This window comes from Diplotaxodon limnothrissa, linkage group LG7 (genome assembly GCF_057381915.1).
Source record: "Diplotaxodon limnothrissa isolate DT_005_m linkage group LG7, D_limnothrissa_male_GT1.1, whole genome shotgun sequence".
In the NCBI taxonomy this organism is placed as follows: domain Eukaryota; kingdom Metazoa; phylum Chordata; class Actinopteri; order Cichliformes; family Cichlidae; genus Diplotaxodon; species Diplotaxodon limnothrissa.
Window position 1 is genome coordinate 54,207,516 of NC_140602.1, and position 12,273 is coordinate 54,219,788.

Consider the following 12,273-nt stretch of genomic DNA (forward strand, 5'->3'; position numbering starts at 1 on the left):
AGGTAAGGCTTTTGATGCCTCAGACATTGCGGTGCAACTGTGTTGTCATTTCGTGGTTTGCTGGAATTGGTTTTCATTTCTTTGATCTCCACCAGCAAGGAGATGATCTTTCACAGAGTGCTGATCTCTGGAGAAGAAAAAGAGAAATAAAAAAGTCTGGCTTGATGCTGTGAAACACTCAAAGACGCTGTCATGTGATACATTTAAGTCCACCGTATTTTACTGAGTGTTTGAAGCTATAATGATGATGTAAAAATGGCTGTAATTCCTAAATTTTAATTGTGAGACAATATTCCTAAAACTGTGTGCAAAAACATTTGTGACCAGCAAAGACCAATGACCGATCCACCAACAGGCACCAGGCCCAGGATCCACCACCAGGCACCAGGCCCAGGATCCACCACCAGGCACCAGGCCCAGGATCCACCACCAGGCACCAGGCCCAGGATCCACCATCAGGCATCAACAACTAAACAGGTGTGTTTGCATCTTATCTGAGCCGCCTACAAAATGCCACCAAAGAAAGCCACAGTCTCCGAGGATGAGATGGAGGAGATTAAGAAATCTCTAAATTACATGTCAGGAGAGCTTTCTACTATCTCCAAACAACAGAAATTGCTTTTGGATATGATGGGACAGATTAAAGAACTGCAAAAACTAAATGAAGAAAAGGACAAAAAAATTGCCCTACTTGAGTCCCGAGTGGCAGATCTAGAGCAGTACACCCGTATGAATGACTTAATAGTAAGTGGATTGGAGACCAAACACAGAACGTATGCCAGAGCTGTAGTGGCAGAGGAAGGCAGGGAGCCCACTGAAGCTGACATCGACTCTTTGGAGCAACAAATTCTCAATTTCTTTAGTGGCAAGGGAATTACCATTAATAGTAAAGATATTGAAGCTTGCCATCCTCTGCCTCGAAAAATAATAGTGGAAAACCATCTATAATGATTCGTTTTGTGAACAGAAAATCAAAAAAGGAGCTACTAAGACAAGCTAAGAAGCTGAGAGGAACCAATGTCTACATAAACGAGCATCTGACAAAGAAAAATGCTGACATAGCACAACAAGCACGAATACTAAGAAGACAAAACAAGATTCAATCAACATGGACTGCAAACTGCAAGGTCTACATCAAACTCAAAGGAACACCAGAAGAACAAAAAGTTGTGGTCATTAAAGAACTTTCAGAACTGGAAAAATACTAGAAATGCTAAAAAAACCAAAAAAACAACTCGAGACACCAACTATAGAAATAAATCATATAGCATGACAAAACTGTGATAAATAATCACTTTTTTTCTTAGTAAGGTGAAAATGAACCTTACCCATATATGAACATTGTATATAAGAATTTGAAAAGAATCTGTTGTACAAGGCATTTTTAAAGAAAAGAACAATAGAAGCTGAACAAACTTATAAGAGGTATAAGAATAAATTGACAGGGATCATGAGAAGCAGTAAAAGAAATTACTACAGTAAACTTTTAGATGAAAATAAAAAAATATGAAAAACATGTGGACAGTGCTAAATAATATTGTAAATAAAGGAACTAAAGGATTGGAATATCCATATAACTTTCAAATACAAAATACAACAACTAGTGACATAAAACAAATTGCAAACGGTTTTAATGACTTTTTTCTTGATGTTGGTCCTGCTTGGCTAAAGAAATTGTAAAAACTGGGCACCCTCCTAAAACTAAAACTATTAATGTAGCAAACTCAATGATTATGAGGGGAGTAGATGAAGAGGAAATTATGGATGTAGTTACATCCTTTAACTCCAAGAAATCAACTGACTGTGATGGCATTGATATGCACTTAATTAAAGATATTTTTGGATGTATTGTGAAACCATTTACCTACATTTGTAATCTGTCATTACAAAGTGGTTTATTTCCTGATAAGATGAAAATTGCAAAGGTAGTTCCAATATATAAAGCTGGAGATAAACATCTTCTCACAAACTATCGGCCCATCTCTCTACTACCGCAGTTCTCTAAGATACTGGAAAAAATATTTTACAATAGATTATATGACTTTATCATAAAAAGCAATGTACTATATGAACAGCAGTATGGATTTAGACCCAAAAGGACCACAACGCATGCCTTAATGGAGTTTATAGATACAGTAACAACTGCTATTGAAAACAAAAAATATGCTGTCGGAGTTTTTTTTAGATTTAAAGAAAGCATTCGATACAGTTGATCACAGCCTGTTACTTAACAAACTATGTACATATGGGGTCAGAGGGGTGGCATTATCATGGGTTAACAGTTACCTTGCAAACCGTAAACAATTTACCCAAATAAATGCCATGGAGTCAGAACTGAAACCTGTTGTGTGTGGGGTTCCCCAAGGATCAGTTTTGGGGCCGCTGCTTTTCATATTGTACATTAATGAGATATGTGCTATTTCAAAGTCTTTGAAAATAATATTATTTGCCGATGATACAAACTTACTGTGCTGTGGAAGTAACTTGGAACAACTTCTGAATGAGCTAGAAAATGAATAAAATAATCTGAAGACCTGGTTAATAATAAATTAACATTGAACCTGAGCAAAACAAAATTCATAATATTTGGGAATCGCACATATTCTGCTAACAGTAAACTGACAATAAATAACACTGAATTAGACAGAGTATCTGAAATAAAATTCCTTGGTGTGATAATACATCACAAACTATCCTGGATTCCCCACATTACTCATGTCAAAGGCAAAATATCGAAGTCTCTGGCAATTCTCTATAAGGTCAAGGATCTCATAAATCAAACATCATTATATACTCTCTATTGTTCTATTATACTGCCGTACATGACATACTGTGTGGAAGTGTGGGGAAACACGTATAAGACACACACTTATCCCATATACATTCTGCAAAAAAGAGCAATAAGGATAATAAATAAAGCTACTTCAAGAGAACCATCAAATCCACTTTTTATCAAATTAAATATTCTCAAATTTAAAGATTTGGTTGACCTCAGAACTGCGCAAACAATGTACAAAGCAGCAAATAAATCTTTGCCCCACAACATTCAGAACTTGTTCCAAATAAGACCAAATACTCATGACCTGAGAGGAATCCTTATGTTCAGCAAGCCAGTAGTAAGGACAAGTAAATTATCAGAGCATTACAGTCAGAGGAGTTAGTGTGTGGAACACCTGTACAGATGAAATCAAGACAAGTACATCAATACAAAAATATCACACGATTGTTCAAAAATAATAAATTGCATGAATATAGGAAATCTTCCCCTCAGTGACTGAGTTGTCTGATTGTGTCCTCATTTTTTTTATAGATCAAGGCCTGAGTAACCCAACCTTAAGTGTTCATTTAGGTGTTTGTCACATAGATATAAAACAAGCTCAGAGATTAAGCGGGTGTTATAGACAGGGTGATTAGTTTATGTAAAAATGTAGTTTGTTGTTGTTCTGGTTTACGGTGCTGAAAATGTTTTTTATTTGTGTATGTTCAATGTGTTAGACTTGTACATAGTTAACCATATATGATCAAATAATGTTGAATCCTGGATATGGATTTGTAAGCAATGAAATTTGAAATAAGGGGGTAGGAACAAGAAAAGTATAAACTTCATCCTACTCCTTTTCAAGCACACGCATTCTGTAGACAAAGATATATACATGAAAACTTGATGATTTTTACGTTTTTTTTCTTTCTGTTGTTATTTCAATTATATTTGCATGTTCGAAATAAATTATATCTATATCTATATCTATTTCTACCAAAGTCGACCACAGGGAATGCTCTGCTTCTATTTTCCTCATGACATTATTTTAGATTTTGTTTGGTAGTTTGATAGTGTGGGCTATTTTTACCTGGTGCCTTGGTGGAGTAGATCTAAAGCTGGTTGATCGATACCATAGAATTAAACCATTCACAGGAAAATGGTTTGTGGGAATCTTTTCTTCTTTCTTTCTCTATTTTTCTCTTACAGGAGGTCCATACAGTACGTGATGAGGTGGGTGTGAGTGACTGGTCTTGCCATAACTCGGCATGTCATGACAACGATGCTGAGTGATACCCAGTATATAAATCATTGAGGAAAAATTGTAATATCAGACCCTAGTCTGTCTGGAGACAGTATTTGTATGTAATGAATTTTAGGTCATCCAAATGTGATAAAATAGCAGCAAACAAAATCGTCAGTCACAATTCAATTCAATTTTATTTATATAGTGCCAAATCACAACAAAAGTCGCCTCAAGGCGCTTTATATTGTACAGTAGATCGCACAATAATCTACTGTAACAAATTAACAGTTTATTCTGTCCAAAGGGATCAGTTCTCTTGGCTGTATTGCACAAACAAACAGTCTAATCCATGACAAATTCGTAAATAAATTCTTTTCAAATTAATTCAATTTCTATAGTGCCAAATGACTATTACAGTCACCACAAGGTGATTTAAATTGTAAGGTAAAGACCCTACAACAACAGAGATAAAATCTCAAGAATCAAATGACCCTCTGTGAGCAAGCACATGGTGACAGTGGAAACGAAAAACTCCCTTTTAACAAGAAGAAATCTGTAGCAGAACCCGGCTCAGAGAGGGACAGTCATCTGCTGCAACCAGTTGGAGGTAAGGGGAGGAAGACAAGACAAAAGACAAGATGTGGAACAGAGTCAGAGATTAATAATAACTCACCTTTTACATTTACTGTCAAATTAATGTTCATATTACATGGTCAGTAGTAACCATGGCCATAAAAACCATGCGTGCATGCCAGTTGTGTTGACTATACTATTATTAAGAACAATTATTGTTGATAGGAAGGCCCCAACCATACCTTACTAATGTGGGAGTCAACCACTAGGACCACTCCCTCCACTGACCAATTAGATCATGATCTTCACCATCTAACAGGGTACCGTTATGCACTGGCGTGCAACATGTGTGACAAAGCAATATTTCAACATGTCACAACATTTTGTTTTGTCTAAAGTTCTTTCTTTAATATTTTGCACATGTAAAATTTATCAACATTAGAATCTTATGTTGGGCAGCACGGTGGCACGGTGGTTAGCACTGTTGCCGCACAGCAAGAAGGTCCTGAGTTCAATTCCACCATCAGGCCGGGGTCTTTCTGTGTGGAGTTTGCATGTTCTCCCCATGTTTGCGTGGGTTCCCTCCGGGTACTCCGGCTTCCTCCCACCGTCCAAAGACATGCAGCTTGTGGGGATAGGTTAATTGGATAATCCAAATTGTCACTAGGTGTGAATGGTTGTCTGTCCCTGTATGTTGGCCCTGTGACAGACTGGCGACCTGTCCAGGGTGTACCCCGCCTTTTGCCCTATGACAGCTGGGATAGGCTCCAGCGCCCCCCGCGACCCTGAAAAGCGGATGGATGGAGAATCTTATGTTAATGTGGTTCTTAATCAGTCCTAACATAGCTCAAGGTAGCATACACTGCAGTCCCAACCAGTACTCACTTGAGTAGCGATTCTTCTAGGAATCAAAAAGTGCTCACAAAGTGACAAAGGACCTTGAGCACAGTTTGAGTGAAGACCCATTAAGTAATCACTATGAGGATGTTTCACTAAAATGGGACAAATATAGGACAAATAGCAATTCCTATTCCTAAAACCTTTAACTCAGTCAAAGGATTGCGTCCACCTGCCAGCTGAAAATACCCAGTTGGAAGGGCTTGAAGGCATTATGGAGACTTTTTTAATAGAAATGTTATGAAACAGAACATTGGTTGAAATGATGTCCGTGTTTCAACCTGACAAAATCCACTAAGCCTTTTTTTTTTCATATCTATGTAAGTGTATCCAGGGATATGATCTGGTAGACCGAGTACTACTATGAGCAGTAGGTCATTTCATTATAGTTCAGTCATTTTTCACTTGTACAAGTAGGATTTAGGGTTTTTTCTCTGCACTTTCTCTAGGTAAAAAGTGACAATAGTAAAAAGTTGAAAAAAAGCATTTTCAAGGCTGAACATCATCAAACTTTCAATGGCCAAGAAAAACAACATGGGTACACCAATAGCAGAATTGACACACAGCACCTGTGCAGCTATTGCTGTTTAAAGTGCAGTGTAAACACATTATGTCAAAACCTCAGAAGAATCTACCAGAGAGTATGATACAGAGTGAAATTATAGCAGAAAACATTTTTTGGTAATAAATCAAATCGAGTTGGGGGTGAGAAAACACTCGCTCACACCGAGTAACTGAATAATGTCAGGAAAAAACAGTTCAATAGAGACATTAACTGAGAAAGATGAAGTTCATTAACCCCAATCCAGTAACAGCTGTGGTTTTAAAAAATGAATGATTTTGACTCTAATATGTAGAAGACATCCAGGTTATCCAGACACGTTATTACAGCGCTCCATCTGCCAGCCTCAAATGTTGAATAAATAACCTCGGTTGAAATGTGAAATAAGGTTCAGGGTAAAAGTAACAGCATATAAGTCACTCTGAAAATGAAAAACATTATGCATTGTTTAAAGGTTGTATTATAAATCAGTCAAAAGCAATTGAAAAAAAAAGCACTGTGAATGAATGTGAAATGGCACATCCTTTGAAATAGAAGGTTGAATTACAAAATTACATGGTACGAACTCGACATCGGAAACTCAAAATCAAAACTCTCTGCTTTTGTGCGCATCACTATAATTTAAGCAATTTGTTGGCGCTCTGCTCTCTGTGAAAGATGAGTCGTCCGCTGCCCGGTGAGACGAGCACACCGGGTGCAGTTTTAAACCTGGTGAAAACTGGTCTTTCAGACAAAACTGTGAGAGAGAAACACAGCCCTGCAGTTAAAACCAATAACACGAGGAAATAATCACCTGTTAATAACTTTAAAACACAATAATAATAATATTAATAATAATAGCAATTAGAATGACAGGATAATGACAGCTCCTTTTTGTACAGCTATTGTAGTGCAAGGAAATGATTTACAGCTGTCCAGAGAACTACCATCAACTTTTGAAGTGGGCACTGAGGGTATGTAATTGGTACAATTCAGCATTAGCTATTTAATGACTTGTTCTAGAAAATACAAATAAACAGAGAAAAATGACCAAAGTGGCATCTTTAAATGACATATGTTAAAAAAGTGTCAACTCTAAACACTGTGTATAGACTTATTAAAGACGGATGGCAGCCACTGTCATGTACTGAAGCTGACAATTTGGGACTATGGTCGTCACCATCGTTACAATTACTAGCCTGCAGCGCCTTTTCATTTTGCTCTGTTATAGCACAGACATGTATGGTTAATTTATGCTGTTATTGTTATTTTTAATGTCTTTGTCATAGAAGTGTACATAGTACATCTCTTTTTTCCCTACAACATATACCAACAATTTAGTTAAAATAAACAAATAATTACAAATAAATATAATATTAATACTGAGAGCCGTTTTAATAAAATAAATACAGTAAAAAATGAAAAAAACAAACAAACAACTAGAACATATGTGACTGAAAATATAAGCTACTTGGTGGTTTGAATGCCTTAAAAGGTTTACTTTAAAAGTATTTCCCTGTTGGACTAAACAGAATTGGGCTAGCTGTTCCCTTCATCCAGCCTGCATGCGAAGAATTACGTAGCCGGCTTCTATTAGTGTAAAAATATGTGCAGCATCAATCTCCTCCTGTAACTTTAGGGGGAAATGAACTGATTCGTTTGGAGAAACTCCAAAGCTCATCAATTAGACTTCATAACAAGCCTTTTTTTGCTGACCCAATATGCGGTTTAAATTAATTTAATTTGCTGAGGGAAAACAACTGAATGGCAATTATGTTGAACAAATCAACTTTAAACTTTGTTGATGAGAAAAAATAAGTAAATACAAGTTTTGAAGACAACAAGTGAAAAAATAATTAACTTCAACCTCTTCAGATATAATCTATGCATAGTAATGAAAAGAAGGCATGTTAACATCTTCATCTTCAAAAATTATATAAATTGTAAATTGTGTATAAACTGTATACATAAGTTATGCTATGTATACACCTGTGTGCTACATAAAGAAGAGTTGAATACCAGTTAAATGGTCTGGTGAAGGTGAGACAGAAAGCTTTATGATTTCATAACATCTCACCCTCTCAAAAGTAACCTTCACAGAGGTTGAGGCTACATTATTATACTAATTACTGCCCAGACACTGTCAGTTGTGATATTCATAATGGGTACTGCAGAGAAAAGGGTGTGAGAGGGAGACGAGAGATAAACAGAGGTAGCGAGGTGGTTGTAGCATGGGTAATGAGAAAGCCTTATAACTTAATATCTGTATCACTCTCATGAAGGGAAATAAATCCTTCAATATAGTGACAGACAAATGTCTAATATGCTTTTGTTCATCTGCTGGAGATGAGGTGTGCTCTGTGTGGCAAAGAATCCAGCTTGGACATCCATCAATGACTCTATTAGCATGGAAAAGGAGATGTAGCTGGTACGGGCACGATGCGTGTGATACTGCATATTATTACAGTAACTTTATCAGAGAGCTCTTGTCTTAGATTGCATTCTCATATATATTCCTCCTTAATCTATCTTATTAAAATGAAATAAGAATTAATTTGGAGCTCGGAGGGTAAGATGGGAAGGTGAATCTTATGTGGGAGATGAGGTAGGCTTGGCTTGGATTGGCTAAACAAGAAAACATTAAGGAAAGGGGAGAAAACTGAGAGGGAGTGTTAAGAAGGCTAGATGAATGCAGGGAGAAGAGGGCATGAAGGTGAAAGCGAGACGAGGAAAAGATCAGAGGCAGGTTGGGGACATGATCTGTTCCGGCTGCACATGATTGATCCGTTCCAATAACCAGGTGTCTCTGTGCAATCGGGCATGTTAAACCACTGTGCAGTGTTCTTTCCATTGTCCCTGCAAGGCCTGAAAAATGGAAATCCACAGACAGTGCTTCTGCTGTCTCTGCTTTTATACAACTACTGTTCAGAGTTGGCAGTTTTATTGGCTCTGTGTTTTCCCCTCAAACTGTTTGCTTGGTGCATCCTCAGACTAACATTAAGGCTTTGTAAGACTCATTGAAGCACATAGCATGAATCAGGGCAGGACATAAAAGTAGCAACACTGTTAACAAGGCTGATGGAAAGCTGGGCTAATAACTGTCAGCTCAGATGTTGAGACCTTTAATGGTGAGAGCCCACATTGAACTGGTTTGATTGGGTCTTGGTTCTCAGTCTTCAAGTGAGTCAGTACAGCACTATAAATCTTTCCAGTTGCAGAAGATATTTCTTGATAATCATTCTACTGCAACTGCTTCTTCTTGAAGTACACCTCATGTTTAATGTCAGCCTCTTTCTACCATCAAAAAGAGTTGGTTAATACTCCATCATGTTGATATTTTCCAGACAGCAGATGCATGTCCTGTAATAACATGTGAATTTACAGTAAACTGCTTAAAACAACTAGAAGGGTAGTTGGAAGGCCAGCATCTGTGTTATGTCACTGTCACTGTGCCTCCTCAGCTGCATTGTGCTGATACCCTTCAACTATGAGTTACACTAATTTGTACAATTTGACACTGATGACACTGAGCAGATGGGCCTGTGCCTGTCAGACTTTGGAAAGTACCCCTCCTTTATCTCTAGAACTAAAAAGAGGTCATTCAGCTTTTGCAGCTATTTTAAATCATCAGCCTATTCAGAAATTGCAAGACAAATGGAAACCAGTAGGTGATGTCTGCCCACCCATTTCATATGATCTGCTCTTTCCAAGGCCTTGTGGAAGAAGTCCAGTTGCTTTTCTTTCCAAGCTCCTTAGAGCCAAGTTTAATGCTAGCCTACTGTATGCCAATTCATTAACATAGACAACCCTATCATTTAGGATGTGATGAACTATATAATGAATTAAATTTTCTGATGTTTCGTAAATATGATTTTGTCCACTTGTGTCGTGTGCACATGTTTACATATGCACACGACACAAGTGTTTTGCTATACCATGATCGTTATGTTGAAACTGTGTTGCGAACCTATTAAGTAGTGAACCTAGAAAGCAGGATTTACAAGGTACAAACAAAACAACACATGACAAAAAAAATCTTTACTTTCTGTCATCTAAGCCCGTTTCCGCCACTAAATAAAAACAAAACAGCTAGCATCCATAACTCGAAATTTCGAGTTATTTTCTCAAAATTTCGACTTATTAATTCGAAATTTCGACTTATTTACTCGAAATAAGTCGAAATTTCGAGAAAAGTAACTCGAAATTTTGAGTTACTTTTCTCGAAATTTTGAGTTAGCTCTGCCAATCAAAAATATACGTGAATGAGGTCGCTTTCTTGTTACCCGGAAGCATATGGCGCAGATTTCGAGTTAATATGTCGAAATTTCGAGAAAGTAACTCGGAATTTTGAGAAAATAACTCGAAATTTTGAGTTATGGATCCTTTTTTTTTTAGTGGTGGAAACGGGCTTCCATAAAATCCAGATGGTACGTAATCAAAAAGAAAAAAAGGGAAAATACTAGAAAAAAGCAAATAAGAGAACACAGCAAGTCAAAACTAGGAACATATAGAGTTCAACACATACAGTGTATCAAAAGGAAAATGGGACTATATACACACACAGGCATTGCACACACATACAGAAACAGGGAAAGACAGAGGGGGAAAAACAACTGGCACAGGACACAAAAGAAAGCAAACTTTTAATGTGAAACAGGAAATAACATAACAATTTGATGATAACATAACAATACTAACAATTAACATACTGAATGAGATGAAAACACAGGGATCCGAGGTATAAACACAGAAGAAGACAGAGGCAGACACAGAGGACTTCTTACTCTGCATGATGGATAAAGTTCAGGAGTTGGGCAACTAAAACTGGCAGCCAGGTGTATCTTATACCCCTGAAGGTTCTCATCTATACCAGATGTTATAATGTCATTATGTTGCTTAGCATCAACCTACAACGAGACCCATTTGTAGTATTTTTGCACTCATAACACCTCACAAATGCACTGTATCTTTTCATTTCACAGCAGTAACATTTAATACACATCATTGATATATTAAGGTGTTTTATGTTGCCTAGCAACCACCCACAAACGAGCTGAAAAATACCATTTGTAGCGCTTAACCACCTACAACACCTCGTGGAAGCATAGTATGATTTTGATTTCACAATAATAAAATGTAATTGACAGCCACAAAACTTTATCCATTTTTTGTTATGATGTCATGTTGCCTAGCACTCTCAAAAACAATGGACCAAACAATACTATAGCTGCATGAGAAACACACAAATCAAAGACTGAATAATAATAGCAACTAAGACTCACATCATACTGGAATAACATGAAATCAAAACATGATCTGACCAGTTCAAATACAAAAATTAATTCCTCAAACTTTTGATCACCAAACATAAACTAAGACCTGAACATATTAGTTAGGAATCAAAAAACAAAACCTAAAACTAATGGACTAATACTTGAATCATGAGAAAGACTAGGTGCAGCTATCGATCACCTTAGCATTTTATTGCATTTTTGAATCTGATTAATTTTTCATTAATGATCTTCAATGATATTTACCGTTTTAGCTTTCTAACTCACTTCACAGTATGTCCCACTTGGCGTTAGAATTTAACTTTGTGCTGTCTTGCCAGCTTGCTCGGTAGAAATTGTTTTGCTGTCTTGGAGAAGCAAATGGAGATGAGCGTACACTCTGTCTGTCTAAAATATGCTAGAAGTGGCATCGTTGTCTTATAATGATATATCAACTAAATTTGGACTCATCAGATTTATAATGTGGCTAGTGTTTTTGGACAGGAAAAGCAATTTTCCCAGTCTTACATATAGCATATCTCATTTCCTGGTTGTCATATTGCATCAAGTGTGTTATCATCTTCTCCAAACAGAACTACTGGATCTCTGCAGTACAAAAAAAAAAAAAAAACACCTCAGAAACACCTCATTTCAATAACTAATTAAAGCCAAGTCATCCATCAGTTATATAAACAAGCAGGTATTTCCGATTGAAGATTTATCATAATTACAATAAAATAATGTGGCTGTGGCTGCTGAAGGCTGAAACCTCATCAGTTTCCAACAGCCCTGAACATTTTGAGCCATCAGCACACACATACAAAGAGCCAATGTGTTTGCTGAGAGCATTAGTGTAGGTAGGGGTGATTGCCGCCAGCGCACAGCTCAGACTTGATATATTGAATGAGTGATTTTCTGCAGACTCACATGTCAAGAGACGATGCCTTTTGGGGAGTAACACAAAAAATAGCTGACGCACAAGGGCTTT

General features: G+C 37.0%; 1 pseudogene; it reads left to right on the forward strand.

The window, feature by feature from the left end:
• The first annotated feature begins 576 nt into the window (after positions 1–576).
• Positions 577–1,208, forward strand: LOC146629233 (uncharacterized; annotated as a pseudogene).
• Positions 1,209–12,273: the final 11,065 nt, after the last annotated feature.